Raw genomic sequence first — 16156 nt, 5'->3', positions numbered from 1 at the left:
GATATGGGCCACTCCATTAGCACAGATGCCAGCATCTCACTGCCCACCATAGGTGCCAACTCCCTAGGGCCTTGGGTGCCCGAGCACCAACAAAATTCCCCATGAAGTGGCCGAGCACCCACAAATTTCGGTGCCAGGGCCATGCATGCTGCATGGCAACCACAGCCCTGAGCACCCATGGTTGCGGGACCAAGCTGGCTCTCCTGCTGCCCACTCCTCTAAAGTGCTGCTGCATCAAAGGCCTCATTGGGCCATTAGCCGGATTCCAGACTGCTAGCATCCCTTATTTATAAAGGACCGGTCAACACATACAGTGCCTTGTAAAACAAATAGCAAGGGTTTGCATTGTGAGTGAGGATAGGCACAGTTGATCTTCTCCCATAATATGCACATGAATAATGTAATGTGTCATCTAACGTCTAGTAACCAGCAAAATGTTATAATAGACAGGGTGTGTGGCTCTAGTGATTCCAGTCACTGAAGCTCAGGCTGGCTCTTATACAGTGGCGTAGCGTGGGGGGTGCCAGGGGTGCCGGCCACACCGGGCGCAACATCTGGGGGGGCGCGCTCGCTGCCTCCGGAGTCGCCGAAGAGCCTCGGTCGCAGGCTGTAGCGGAGCCGCATGTCTCGCGGAACCGACGAGCTGTGCGCGCGTCCGGGCTGAAGGCGCCCGGCAGGCAGCGGCTCTCAGCGCTCGCCGCGGAGGACGCGCCAGGCAGCCCCTCCTCACAGCCCCGCCTCCACCGCTGCTGCTGCAGCTGCTGGGCCGTTGCATTTTCCTCGCCTCTCTGCCCCCCTCCTCCTCCGGGCAAGCGGCGTCGTTTGGGCGGCAGCGCCAGCGGCAACTCGCAGGTTAGGGGTTGGGGGCGCAAATTACTTGCCTTGCCCCGGGTTAGGGGGCGCAAATTACTTGCGTTGCCCCGGGTGCTGACAACTCACGCTACGCCGCTGCTCTTATATGCTTCTGTTTTCCAGACTATGATTTTAGACTACAATGGAAAATTGGCCACTGCTTCTGTATACAGATAGACAGGTGTCAGATAGACAGGTGTTAATAACACTCTGATGGGGTGAGGAAGCATTCCGTTTGCTCTTTGCATTAGCAAACACTGGAAGAGAACATGCTCAGTCTTTTCATGAAACAGGCTAAATATGATTAAACGACAAAACCAATTCCATCCAATCCATTTAATTTAATCAGGAGGTGGGAATTGTGCTAGGCTAAATATCAGGGCAGCAATGACCCTTAAACTGCAATGCTACGGTGGAGAATCTCAGAAAAACTACCAGATCCAGACCTGGAGAGGATTTCTATAAGTGTTGCACAGAAGATAAAATTCCTTCTGTGAGGGGATGCAGCTTTCCTCATCACAACGTTACAGTGACACCAGAAGACGCATGTGGTAGGATTTTGCTTTTTTGGTATTTTTTACAGATATAAGAAAGAGACTCGAGGCCACTTGAACAAATAAGGAATTCAATATGGCCCGCGGCGACGATGCGGGGACCCTTAGAAACCACAGGCGCGGAAGCCTGTGGACTTGGTGACTCAGCGGGCACCGTTTGCGCCCCCCCCAACCCACGAAGAAGCCTTTTTAAAGGCTTCGGAGCGGGGGACGGAGTGTGGCGTGGTGCTGTGAGTAAATCGCTACTTCTACGGAGTGAAGCCGCAAGCCATGGCTGGAGAGCGCTGACTTTCTTCCTTGAAATTTGGACCATAAAGCAACAACCCGTGAGTACTACGGAAATTGGACTTAAAATCTTTTTTTGAATTTCGGCACAACCGGGGGGAGCGTCAAAAGGAAGTCCGCCCCCCCAGTCTTGTAGTCAATCTAAAGCAAGAATTGGATAACTAAGGTCGAGAGACCACTTCTCTCGTTGTGAAACAAAAGTTATTAATTCCACGATTTGGTAATACAAGTACAGTGTCTAAGGATAAGAACTGGTTTTTTTAAAATTTGATCTGTAACCTCCCCTGGATCCGGGAGCGATCCGGGAGAGAGTCGGCTGAGGAGACATAAGGAGTTTGACAGCTGTCAAACGAGCTGTCAAAGTTAGGAAAATCAACTTGTGGTTATCTCTGCTGGTTATTTTGTTGCATTTGACTTTAAGTCGCTGAAAGTAAAGAAGAAATAAAACAAAACAAAGTAAACTGACTGTTGGAGAAAGAATACTAAGTAACCAGAATCCCTCTAGAGGGGGTTCTGGACATTACAATGACTGCAGATGGAAAAATACAGGCTGAGTTGGAAAAAATGTTCTTTCTCGTGGGAAAGTTACAAGACCAGAGTGAAGCTATGGCTACAGATATTAAGACCTTGAATGCTACAGTAAACAAACTTGCTGATGGTACCAAGGACTGGATTCAAAAAAATCTTTCAGCTGATCAAGAAGAGAAATGTGTTGTTTCAGAGGAATGGGAAGGAGGAGCTGAAAAGCTGTTGGTGAAAAAGGACAACCAGAGGCCTCCAAAATTGGATTACAAAGAATATAAGATTTGGACAATTAAAATTTGGTTTGAAATCGAGAAGGAAGACTGTAGAGACTTTCCCAAGGGGATATTGGAAGACCCTTGGATTACAATCTTGCACAAGGAGAAAGATGGAGCCTTTGGGACATTTGAGACATTTGGACTTAAAAGAAATATGAAATATGTTTTGGGCTCCAGTTTTGATCGCGGAGGACTGGCTGGAAGAAACATTGACCTTACTGGGACAGAGCTTCTCCGAGATATGAGGTTCAACTCAAAGGACTATCAACAAAACCGGCTGAGAGGGACTGTGGGAGATTTGAGGGCCTCGGACGTGAGAGATCCAGGCTAAGAACTGATTGGCCTAGGCTATTTTGGGGGGGGTCGAAACCGGGAAAGGGGGGGGGAGAAAATTTTGGAATGTAAAGGTTGTATAATTATAAGCTGTCTTTTAGTATGTAATCAATATAAAAACTGGGAATTTTGTGGAAGGGAATTTGGGTCGACCTTAGAAAAGGGTGTAAGGATTTATATTATGGTTTAATTTAGATATATAAGATAAATGTGGCTATTAAGACGAATTAAGTAAAATATTGTATCTGAAGAAGTGTGCATGCACACGAAAGCTCATACCAAGAACTAACTTAGTTGGTCTTTAAGGTGCTACTGGAAGGATTTTTTATTTTTTTTTGACTATGGCAGACCAACACGGCTACCTATCTGTAACTGGAATCATGGAAGGCACCACATTGAGCCGCATGAAATGGAAGTCCATCAACTGTGTATCTGAAGAAGTGTGCATGCACACGAAAGCTCATACCAAGAACTAACTTAGTTGGTCTTTAAGGTGCTACTGGAAGGAATTTTTTTATTTTAAGTAAAATATTGATAAGGTTAAAGTGGAAATAATGAACTTGCTGAATTAACTATTGGAATGGGGATACAAGAAGGGGAGGGGTGGGGAGGTCAGGGATAGAGGTTAAGAAATTAAGGATATGAGATTATACGTGTGTGTCTTTGTCTTTGTATGTTTGTATGTTTGTCTTAAATGTGTAAAACCAATAAAAATTTTATTTTAAAAAAAAGGAATTCAATATGGCACAAGCTTTTGTGGGTTAGTGTAGTTATGGGCAACCCTGTGGAAGTTCTTGATACTGTAGCTCTCTCAGGGTCTGGATCAGCTCGCCCTAAATATCAACACTACCATGGTCCTCCATACAGCCTGGGTTCAATCCCCAATTTCTCCAGGTAGGGTTGAGAGAGAGATCCTGTCTGGAAGCCTGGAGAGCAGCTATGAGTCAGTAGGGATGATGCTGAGCATATGTGTAATGACTCATAAACTGAGGTGGGCTGAGGTCTGTCTATCTCAGTATTGTCACCACTGGTTAGCAACTACCTTCCAGGGTCTTCCACAATTTTTCAAAAGTGGGGGAATTGAGGGCATTGTGCATGTTAGTACATGCATGTTGCCGAGTGCATTTATTTGGACTTTTTGTGCCATATGCTGGAACTGGTGAGAAAGAGCTGCTCTTCCCCACCCCAGCTTTGTCTTTGGAGACTCCAGCAAATCTCTCCATCCCCTTTGCCTCAAAACCTGCAGCCATGGATCACCGTTCTTGAACAGGCAGCTTGGCAGCTCCTAGTGATAGGGATTAAACAGGAGCAGCCCTACCATTGGGCAGTGTAAGGCAACTGCCTCAGGCAGCAGACACTGGGGAGTAAGGGAGAAGTTCCAAGATGTGAGAGGAACATGGGGCTCCGCCTTGTACTGAAGCAGATGAATGGTCCATCTGGCTTGATATTGTCTATTCTACGCTATCAGCAGCTTTCCAGATTTCAGACAGAACTCTCTCCTAGCCCTACTGGGAAATGTCAGGGATTGAATCTGGGACCTTCTGGAGATGTTCTGCTGCTGAGCTATGGAGCTGTGTATGTCATGTCCTCTACCCTGTACCCCCAAATCTAGCCTGCTTCCCTTAAGTATGACAGAGGACACTGCTCCATCACCAGCAATTGCCAATGCAATTTGTACTCCACCCTTCCTCCTGAAATAAGGCAAGGATACACAATACGGTGCCCTCCAGATGTTTTGGACTGCAACTCCCATCAGCCCCAGCAACCATTGTCATTGGCCATGGATCATGGGAGTTGTGGTACATAACATCTGGAAGGCAACATGTCGGCTATCCCTGCCTTAAGGGGTTACAACTGCGTTAGGAGGTGTTGTTCATCACAACGGCAACCCATGTCAAGCCTCCTAGCAGGAGATACCATACTTGAAGGAAGGGGGGAAGCACTTCCATATAACAGCTGGTTTCCCCTTTCAGAATTGGTGTTATGCGCTCTCCCAAGCACTCACAAACTCATTTGTATATAAAGTCCCTATATATGATGGCAAAGAAACAGAGACTGGCTTGCTTAAAGTGCCTTCCTCTGTCTGTCTCTCCCCTTTGCATCTTGGAGTACAGAACTGGCTTCACGCTGTACAATGACAGCAGGGTATATCCACTCTGACCAAACCATCTCACAATCTAGAAAGAAAATCTTATTAATAATACCGATGCCTGGGTGAGGTTGAGAGCCAGCAAGCTGTGTCTGAAAGGCAATCCCTTAATTTCTATTCCTTTCCATTTCCCCAGAGGATATGATAAATGATTCCACTTGTTTACATCTAAGTTAACTAAAATCAGACCGGTTTTTCCTTGCAATAGTACTCTCCACTTGGAAGGAGATCTTTTCAGGACTGCAGCTGAGCTCGGAGGCAGTCCACTTGCTTGATGGAGAAGACTGAACAAATTACAACTCTGCTCCACAAACGGCATTGTTTTCCCATCTTTCTTCAGAAGCAATCAACGTGTTGGCTCTAATACGTGTTATTTAACACCTGGCTACCTTAGGGACTAGTTTCTTGGTCTCCAACCTCTGACTACAATCAGCTAATTAGCTGGAGCGTTGCAATATGTAATGCCAGAGCAATGAGCAACTCAAAGATTAGCTTAATAACAAGAGAAGACTGTCACATCCTGTTTTCACGGCAAAGGAAATTCAAGAATAATAGTTCTGACTGGAATTTGGCCATTAGATTACTTGGGAACAGTGTAGAAAAAAAGACAAATGTTTCTATACACCAAATCATTTTATGTTGCTTCATGACATCCAGAATCTGGCAACTCTTACGGCGCAATACATTGCAAGTACTGTGGTAAAAATTGATTTGGAAATAAGAGGCATTCACAAAAATCATTTAGTATGGATTAGTTACTTCTTCCAACAAGCTGAGCCCTTTGTTGTTCTCTTAAGTGGACGCTCTGTTTAGTGCTAAAGAACAATAAAAGGAGGGCTCCATAATTACAATAGTCATGGATTGCTTAATCTGGAATAAAATGTATTATAATAAATCAGTAGAATACTCCCAAACACAGACATTGCAGAAGATGGATGCTAGCCAAGGAAGAATTTCTGGGGATAAAACTGGGAGGAGAAGAAAAAATCATACCACCTTGAGCTCCTTGGAGAGGAGGTGGGGATATAAATGTGGTACTGAATGAATGAATATAAAATAACATACCTTCCAGCATTTATCTCATGAAAATAGGGACGTCTTATTCAATAGTAGTAGTAACAGTAGTAGTTGTTGTTGTTGTTGTTGTTGTTGTTGTTGTTGTTATTATTAGCCCACGCATCTGACTGGGTAGCCCCAGCCACTCTGGGCGGCTACCAACAGATATAAAAACATGATAAAACATTAAACATTTTAAAACTTCCCTAAACAGGGCTGACGTCATGTGTATTCTAAAGGTTGTATAGTTACTTATCTCCTTGGCTTCGGGGGGGGGGGAGGTTCACATAACTCCATAACTTCCGACATTTCTCTGATGAAAATAGGGATGTCCTAAGAATCAGAAACAAAGGGACACAGGTGGTGCTGTGGGTTAAACCACAGAGCCTAGGACTTGCCGATCAGAAAGTTGGCAGTTCGAATCCCCGCAACGGGGTGAGCTCCCGTTGCTTGGTCCCTGCTCCTGCCAACCTAGCAGTTTGAAAGCACGTCAAAGTGCAAGTAGATAAATAGGTACTGCTCCGGCGGGAAGGTAAACGGCATTTCCGTGCGCTGCTCTGGTTCACCAGAAGCAGCTTAGTCATGCTGGCCACATGACCCGGAAGCTGTACGCCGGCTCCCTCAGCCAATAAAGCGAGATGAGCGCCGCAAGCCCAGAGTCAGCCACGACTGGACCTAATGGTCAGGGGTCCCTTTACCTTTTAAGAATCAGAAACCAGGATACCTTCTGAAAATCCAGGACTGTTCTTTGAAAATAGGGACACTTGGAGGGTCTGAAATGAGGCATCTTTAAATGCGAGTCTGTCAAGATGATGAGTTACATTTTTTTATCTTTACAGTGGTACCCCGCAAGACGAATGCCTCGCAAGACGGAAAACCCGCAAGACGAAAGGGTTTTCTGTTTTGGAGGCGCTTCGCAAGACGAATTTCCCTATGGGCTTGCATCGCAAGACGAAAGCCCATAGGGAAATGCTGGCGGTCAGGAGCAAAGACTTTCGCCCACAGCCGGCCTTCAGAAGAGGACCTCTTCTGAAGGCCGGCGGGGGGCAAAAGTCTTTGCTCCCCCCCCCGCCTGCCTCCCCCCCGCCTGCCCCGGGCGATCTTAAAATGCTGGCGGGCGGGAGCGAAGCGTTCGCTGCCGACCCCCAGCATTTTAAAATCTCCAAGGGACAGCAGAGAAGTCTCTGTCCCGGGGAGATTTTAAAATGCTGGGGGTCGGGAGCGAAGCGCTGCAGACCCCCAGCATTTTAAAATCTCCCCGTGTCCTGGGAAGATTTTAAAATGCTGGGGGTCGGGAGCGAAGCGCTGCCGACCCCCAGCATTTTAAAACCTCCCCGGGACACGGGGAGATTTTAAAATGCTGGGGGTCGGCAGCGCTTCGCTCCCGACCCCCAGCATTTTAAAACGCTGTTCCGAAGTGGGGAGTGGGGGCGGGGACACCTGCCCCCGCCGCCCCACTTCGGAAAGCTGTTCCGAAGTGGGGCGGGGGGGCGGGGACACCTGGCCCCGCCGCCCCACTTCGGAAAGCTCTTCCGAAGTGGGGAGGGGGGGCGGGGACACCTGCCCCCGCCGCCCCACTTCGGAAAGCTGTTCCGAAGTGGGGCGGGGGGGCGGGGACACCTGGCCCCGCCGCCCCACTTCGGAAAGCTCTTCCGAAGTGGGGAGGGGGGGCAGGAACACCTGGCCCCGCCGCCCCACTTCGGAAAGCTCTTCCGAAGTGGGGAGGGGGGCGGGAACACCTGGCCCCGCTGCCCCACTTCGGAAAGCTGTTCCGAAGTGGGGCGGGGGGGCGGGGACACCTGCCCCATCCGCCCCACTTCAGAAAGCTGTTCCGAAGTGGGGCGGGGGGCGGGAACACCTTCTGAAGGCGGGCAGGGGGCGAAAGTCTTTGTCCCCCCTGCCTGCCTTCCCAGGGGCTTTTAAATCGCCCCGGACAGCGGAGAAGTCCTCCGCTGTCCGGAGCGATTTTAAAATGCCGCCCGCCAGCATTTTAAGATAGCCCCGCACAGCGGAGAAGTCCTCCGCTGTCCCAGGGTTTTTTAAAATGCTGGGGGTGGGAAGAAAAGCCCTTGTCCCCCCCCCCCAGCCTTCAGAAGAGGTCCGGGGACAGACTGTCCCCGGACCTGGTCTGAAGTCGGTTTCCCTAGGAACGCATTAATTGATTTTCAATGCATTCCTATGGGAAACCGTGCATCGCAAGACGAAAAAACCGCAAGACGAAGAGAATTGCGGAACGAATTAATTTCGTCTTGCGAGGCACCGCTGTACATAGCATGAAGGCAAAAGATCAGGTGAAGTTGGGCATCTCTCGCCATGCATTTGATGCACATCAAATTCACATTTAAAGTGCATTACTTTCCTCAAAGAATTATGGGAACTGTAGTTTTCCCCTCACAGAAGAGGGAAGCACAGGCCACAGCAGCCATTATTATAATAGTACTGAAATCTTAGCATCCAGGATATCCATCCTATAACATTGTTGAAATGAAGCTTTGGAGACCAAAGCTTCAAAATGGCCGAACATGAGTTCTCAGTGGTCTTACGTAAAGCATCCTGCACAACTGCAACTACAACCATTTTAAAATAAAACCCACAGCAGAGCTTACTGAGGAGAATGGGAAGTCTGCATTGTACAAATCATCCACACAGTCCCTTCCCACATGAAGCAAAGCACGCCCCATTGACTCATGCAGACAGTTTTGAAAACCAGAATAATGTGAGTGGATAAAAAAGGCTTACGGCTCAGTCTGCCAAGAGCAATTTCTGGACCGTGAGGAGATTTGTAAGCCCCAGACTCTGTTCTCTTCCCTCTATGCAGTCATGACTAATATTTCTAATTGTTAGGAACTGCCAAGGACCGGTTGCCAAAGAGAATATATAATTTATACAGAAAACCTGTTCATATTTATATGCTGGCAAAAATAATGCTCATTGTCCAAAGCTCAGAATGCCAAAAAAGGAAAGCATTTGGCAAATAAGGGTTTCTGCATTTGATATAACATCAGCATTTCCCTACATATAAATTACAAATAATCATCTTGAATTACTACTGGGATAATTACTAATTTGTACTCATTAAGCAAGAGGGGGCATACAATTCTCTTGACACGAATCCCATTGAAATGGATGGGAATATGCAATCCCTATGGGCATCTGTGCCCATTACAATATTTGGGGTGCTTTTCTCCTCCTCCTTCAGCCTTCAAAGCACTAACGTTATGATCTGAAGTGTTCATATAAAGCAATATACGCATGATCTGTCTTCCAATACACATCGGCAAGGAGACTCACAAAGGACCCTTTCTCTCGCTCTCTCTTTCCTTTTCCTTTGAGCAGTCAAGTCAGATAAACTAAGGGCTCGTCCACACTTTCCCCTGGGAAAACCGGCTCTTTACTGCTCAATCGGAGCATACGTCCACCAGGTTTTCTGCAGATGGAAGTTTGCTCCAATTCCATGGTAAAGAGCAGGTTTTCCCAGGGCAAATGGAAAACCGCTCAGACCTGTGCTTAAGACAAGCGAAGGGTGGACAAGCCAACAGGTGGTAGTGGTTGTTAATTAATTATTTAATTAATTAATTACCCACCCCTCAACTCTAAGTGGGTTACATCAATTAAAACACCATGTTCAAAACAGTTTTAAACAACTTACAGTCACAGAAATAGGGTCTCCTTGAAATATACCACCAAAACCCACCTTACCACCAAAACCCTTGCTGCCCTTTTCTCTCTGATCTTACGCCTGCAACTTTCATTCATTCTGCTGAAGCACCTTTCACTGTCTAAAGGCCTTCTGCTACCTTGAAACAACTCTATCCTTTCCCTCTTGTTGCCACTTAGGCATGGAGCTGCTTCCCAGAATATCTGTGTCTCCTGCTTGCTTTAAATCTCTCCTCAAAGCCCACAATTTCCATGACGCCATTGTAACCTGTCCCTACTGCAGGGACAGGGAATCTGTAGCCCTCCAGATGTTGTTGGACTTCAACTACGGAGACCACAGGTTCCCTAACCCTGCTCTAGCATTAGTAAATCTAAACACACAGAATTGCAACAAAAAGATATTCTTCCGTTCTCTATCTATACCTCTATTTCACGCCCTTTATTCTTTTGGCTCTCTTTAGTCTGTTTTCTATATTGAAGGGCACTTGGGGGCAGATGGCATTCTTTGTAAATTGCCATATACGCTGTTGGTGGTGGTGGTGGTGGTGCTGATGATGTTGATAACGGGTCTGAAGGTTCATAGGGCCACCACTAAGCAGGTCATTCCTGGATGAGTAACTGCTTGGGAGCCACATGTACACTACCTTGGACAGCGCAGTTTTTAGCATACGCACCGCCAGGGTGCAAAGATCTGCCCAGCACCCCCCAAACTTAGTTTAGCCCCCAAATTAACTTTTATTATGATGGTAAGAGTTAATTTCACATGCATGGCACCGTTGTGAATGACAAGCGCCGCTGGCGCGGTGTGTCTTTGGTAAATGAGCGCACAAAGTCAAAAGTCCTTTAGTGAAACAGTAGGTATACATTTCGGCAATACCTAGGTATATATGTATTTTGTTTTTCTAGCTTGTTCAAAATTGTTTATTATTTCATAACACGTAGATAGTTAAGAGCTTAGGCGGCTTCAGTGGTGGGGGCCTGGCGCCCCCCAGAATTTGGCACCCGGGTGCCCAGCACCCCTTGCACCCCCAGGTAAAGACGGCCCTGACCTTGAGTTTCCTAATGGAAGAAAGAAGGGATATAAATATAAGCAAACTAATAACAGTAATTTGTGCATTTCTTCTAGAAAAATGGTGCCGGTACTCACCATGAAGTTGTTACAGTAAGTTTTAGCCACACATTTAACCACTGCTTTTCTTCTAGGGGGGGAAAGGTATCAATACTGCATACCTTTGAATACCCCCAGAAAAAAAAGCGCTGATAGTAATTTAAACTGCCGTACCTCTCCAAATCCACAAATGCAGGTGACAAATTCAATTTTCTCTCTCTGAACCTGCACATATTAAAGTTTTATTATTATTAATTTTATTGAGTACAAATTAGAAAAAAAATACAAATATACAAAAAAGGAAAGCACATGTAACCAAAGAGAAAATTAGAAAACATTTTACCTCTTCTCATATTTACAATTATTTACACCTCTACACAACAATATTCACAATAAAGAAAAGAAATGAAAGGTAAAATATAAAAGAAAAGAACAAGAAGATAAAGAAAAGAAATAAGACACAAGATTATTCTAAACACAACCAGATTTTAGTAGCCGAGCCCTGGTTTTGTAAGTAATCATTTAAACACTCCCATTGCTTCATGACTATAGTTTTAGGTTTTCTCCTTATTAAATCTGTCAATTTCGCTAGCTCCAGGTACTCACAAAGTTTCCCCGGCCGTTCTCTTTTTGTTGGAATGCTATCCTTTTTCCAATAGCTACCAATCAAAACTCTTGCCGCTGTTGTCGCGTATAAGAATACGTTAGTTTTATCCTTTGGGATATCTTTATCAAGAATTCCTAGTAGATATGCCTCTGCCTTTTTATTGTGTGATGCCCTTATCATTTTTTTTTATCTCGTCGTGGATCATGTCCCAAAAGGTTTTGATCTGCACATCTTAAAGTTATGCAATCTAGAATCAGGAGCCTAATAGGATTCCTAATGCAGGAATCTCTTCAAATTGGGCTTACACCTTGCAGCCTATGATAATGACCTTCTTGGTTCCTTGATGGAGCTAACATGCACAGTCCTCTTTGCAAACAGTCTATGTACTTTCTCATTCTCTACAAATGCATAGAAATGCACGGATTGTTCAATGGCAGTTTTACACTTGTTCCTTCATAACTCTGCTCTTTCCCATTTCTGTATCAATTTGCTATTTAAACAACAACAGCTGCCTGAAAATTCACATTGGTTTTGTATACATTTCTTCACAAAACAGACACATTTTAATAAACATTTTTGTTCAATCAAGACAAAGTTTGGGGAGAGATTTCATTCAGTCTGCATTTAGAAGTGACGGTGACCTGACCCGATTTCTATTTCCTAAAATAACATGCCAGGCAGAGGGCCTTCTCGGTAGTGGCGCCCGCCCTGTGGAATGCCCTCCCATCAGATGTCAAGGAAATAAACAACTATCTGACTTTTAGAAGACATCTGAAGGCAGTCGTGTTTAGGGAAGTTTTTAATGTCTGATGTTTTATTGCATTTTTAATATTTTGTTGGAAGCTGCCCAGAGTGGCTGGGGAATAAATTATTATTATTATTATTATTATTATTATTATTATTATTATTATTATTATTATTACTATTACATCCAGATTGGAAGGCAAATTTGGTCTTGATTCTATTTCAGCTCCCTGTTGCATATTCCCTTTTTGCATACAGAACACTACCCCTCTCAGGCACTGAAGTGTCTTATCATCCAGACTCTAGCCTAGCTGGAGGTCAACGGTCTTCTTCTTTGGCTATCATTCGTAGCCCAGTAAGATTGTCTTCCATGAAAGGTCAACAGTAATGGGACCAACAGAGAAGTTCCACTGTTCTGGGGAGGAAATCCCTTGCAGCAAGATTACAACTAATTCTTTTTGATCCGGGTAGCGTAGCATTTTCCCTTAATCAGATCTTGTAGGACTAGCTCACAAAGGCTAAAATGCAGTGTTCATAGGCCTAAATGAACAAGTCTTAAGAAATCAAGTTTATCCAAGCTTTTGTTTACTTATCCATTCAATCACATAGTTCAAGTTTCAAATGAGGGACTCTCTGACCATCCAAAATGCCTTGGCTTTTTTGCACAATGAAAAACCCTTGTATGAAGTTACCCTAGAAAAAGCAGTAGAGGGAGCTGTTGTCATGCATTCAGAAAAGGTTTTGTCTTCTTTTAATTCCCCATCTGAAGCAGAATTAGCAAATGCCTCTCTTTTTTTGCAGTGATAAACTATTTTTAGAAATCCTTTAGGTCCAACACTTGGAATCATCATAATCATCATCACTGTGACAATTTAGATTTCTATTTTTCTATGGCATTAGTCATTTCCAGTTGAAACTTACTGTTCCGTATGAGAAATATTCTATAAAAGTGAAACTTGCATATTATTATTACTACTAATAATAATAATGATAATGATAAAACAGAGAACAGAGAAAGAAACATAAACTGTACTATTCAGCTGATTTAAAATATTTCAGCTAGCACAGTTGACCATCATTCATGGCATCATTCACTGGGGGGAAATGTTAACCCATTAAAAAAAATGTAACCCATTAAAAAAAGTGAACCAATTAGAAAATTAATATTCTAAATTGTTTTAGCAAGCTAGTTTTTAAAAAACCACCTTACCCCAAAGACATGAAAAGCTACAGTTAGGTTTGTAATATTAAACATTTGAAGCGGTGATGGGGGGTAATCTATGGTTCTCCAGAAATTTTTGGACTCTCATTAGAGGCCAGCAGGGGTGCCAGCTTGTCCCCGTGACAGTGGGTGACCGTTTTGAGGATAATGTCCATTCTAGCAGTCCATTAGCAGGGATTCCAGACAGGCATGTGGCAAGAGAGGAAAAAGGCAGAAGGTGGGGAGCTCAGGAGAAAGATTGCTGGTGCTGTGCCACCTGGTATCTGCTGCTGGAAGGAACAGAGGTGGGGTTTCAATTGGAGGGGAGGGTTAAAAACCTTTCTCCTGGAAAGGATTCCGCTTCTTCCAGTTAGGAGGGCAGGATGGTATTCAGCTAAACTTTACTCAGAGTAGATTTATTGCAATTCATAGGCCTTAGTCATGGTCATTCATTTCAACAGGTTAGCTCTGAGTAAAGTTTAGTTGAACATCAGCCAGAGGAAGCTCCTGGCCAGATCATTGGTCCATTTAACTCAGTATGGGCTACACTGATGGGCTCTCCAGAATTTCAGATGGGGTTCTCTTCCAGCCCTACCAGGAGAAACTGGGGACTGAACATGAGATCTTCCACGTGCAAAGCAGTTGCATTGTCATTGAGGTATGACCCTTCTTAGTCGTTTCAGAACAAATTGTTAGGAGATGTACTGGCCTGTTGTATACTTGAGAGTAACCCCATCAAGAGAGGGACACGGGTGGCGCTGTGGGTTAAACCACAGAGCCTAGGACTTGCCGATCAGAAGGTTGGCGGTTCAAATCCCTGCGACGGGGTATCCCTGCTCCTGCCAACCTAGCAGTTTGAAAGCATGTCAAAGTGCAAGTAGATAAATAGGTACTGCTCCAGCGGAAAGGTAAACAGCATTTCCATGCGCTGCTCTGGTTCGCCAGAAGCGGCTTAGTCATGCTGGCCACATGACCCGCAAGCTGTACGATGGCTCCCTCGGCCAATAAAGCGAGATGAGCACCGCAACCCCAGAGTCGGCTATGACTGGACCTAATGGTCAGGGGTCCCTTTACCTTTTTAACCCCATCAAACGTAGTGGAACGTACTTTTGAGTAGGATTTTACTCTGAGGTAGTTGTGATGAGAACTGAAATGAGGCAGTCTTTATTCTGGGTTAATTAATCCAGAACTTTTCTTTTCTCTCTGGCTCTGCCCATCATCAGTCCTGGCTCCGCTCACTTCTGGTATAGGATTGCAGACATATGATCCACTATGGAACGCAGGCCTTGACAGAAGAAAGGCTGTTAACCCCTGTTTAAAAGAGCACTGTAATGAGCATTGTGAGTGTTTGCAGGAGCCAGGCCCTGAGTGCTGTGAGGATTTGCGGGGACCAGACCCTGGTCATGCCTGCCTTGGGGGAATTAGGTGCAGGCTGGCAGGCGTGGTTAGATGAGGTGATGTTTTGCACCTGGAGGCAAGCTCAGGAGGACTATATAAGGCCTATGTTTCAGCCTTGGCTTTGCCACAGCAATGTGGTTTCATCCTGTTCCTGCTTTGTTTCCTGTATTAAAGTTAGCCTGCAACCTGGCCTCCTCTGGCCCCTGACCTCCACTGGACTGTGGACCCACCAGTTGAACTGCTACCAGTACAACTGCCTGTACCCCAGTCCCAGTGTGTCATTTCCGGACTCTTGCCACCCATGCCCCAGATCATGGCAAACACTAGCTGAGTGAGGTAGAATCAACAGGTCTAGCATTTTATATTTGTGAAAGAGTCAAAAGTTAAAAAGAAGCCACTGCTGCGCTGGCATTCCTAGTCAATCTAAACCAAAGTCTTCATTCTAACCCTTTAGTAATCCTTACTTCTCTCTTCTTCAGAAACAAAGATACAAGCATAGGCCCAATGCAGATGTTCCAATTAAGCAGAGTTCTGTCATATCCAAGAGCAAACCTATTCAAAGCACCAGTAATGGTCAAAATATGTTTTGGTTTTCATCTTCCCTTTTCAGTTGTTAAGCAACAGGCCCAAAATATACATCCTTCTACATTACACGAAGTTCTTCTTTCCCATTTGAAGTTAATTAACAGGTGTTTTGACATTGCAAAGCTGGTTGACTTTCTCCAGTTTAAATATTTTTATTTTATATTTTGTAGCAAACTCCTCAAAGCAGCAGGAATTTCTGGATAGCCCTTCACAGGGTGAGTTTCCTTGGAAAGGAGACGGGAGCAAAGGAGACTTCTTGTGCTTTTGTAATAATCTGCTTATTTACAAATGTACAGAATGAGCAGGTATTTTGGAGACATACGAGCCGAGAACACCCCGGCAGGCCGTGTTAGATAACAACCGCACTTCCAAAGCAACAGCAGGGATCCTCATACCCACAAACTCTTTCTCAGCCAGGAATCTTTTAGGCCTTTCAAGCCTAAACACAAACTGGTCCCACACTGAGACTTGGCAAAATAACCGCCCTGTACTATATAGAGTGGAAGCCGCCCATCCAAATTGCCAGAATGATCTGCTTCACTGTTGGATTGAAAGTGGACAATTCTAATAAAATTGTGGGTAGCATTTACTATCTGAACATGCTTCACCTTAGCCTGCGCTGCATCATTCAAAGTTTAGGATACCAAGGCATATTTGAATAGCTGTATTAGAAGGATCAAGCAAGGAAGTATCTGTAAAGTTATTATTGCTATATTTGTCAGAAACCCAGGCTACTGTGAGTTACAGGGCATTTATCTGTAGACCTAAGGTAGAGAAAAGTTAAATGTCTGTTGTTTTCTTAAACTGCTTAAGCCTGGGCTAAATAG

At 45.0% G+C, this 16156-nt stretch overlaps 1 long non-coding RNA gene across 1 annotated transcript in view; it reads right to left on the bottom strand.

Annotated features, from left to right (window-relative positions):
• LOC308597922 overlaps positions 1 to 12913 on the bottom strand; it is a 34493-nt gene extending 21580 nt beyond the window's left edge. Inside the window, exons 1-2 of the long non-coding RNA XR_014013289.1 lie at positions 12838 to 12913; positions 10969 to 11019 (exon numbers count right to left, since the gene is read on the bottom strand). This is a non-coding gene — a long non-coding RNA (uncharacterized lncRNA). The remainder of the gene's footprint in view (positions 1 to 10968; positions 11020 to 12837) is intronic.
• Between the last annotated feature and the right edge of the window lie 3243 nt (positions 12914 to 16156).

The sequence above is a fragment of the Podarcis bocagei genome (assembly GCF_964188305.1).
Source record: "Podarcis bocagei genome assembly, chromosome: 11".
Classification (NCBI taxonomy): Eukaryota; Metazoa; Chordata; class Lepidosauria; order Squamata; family Lacertidae; genus Podarcis; species Podarcis bocagei.
Note: the sequence above shows the minus strand (reverse complement) of the source record. Positions and strands in the feature narration are given on the sequence as shown.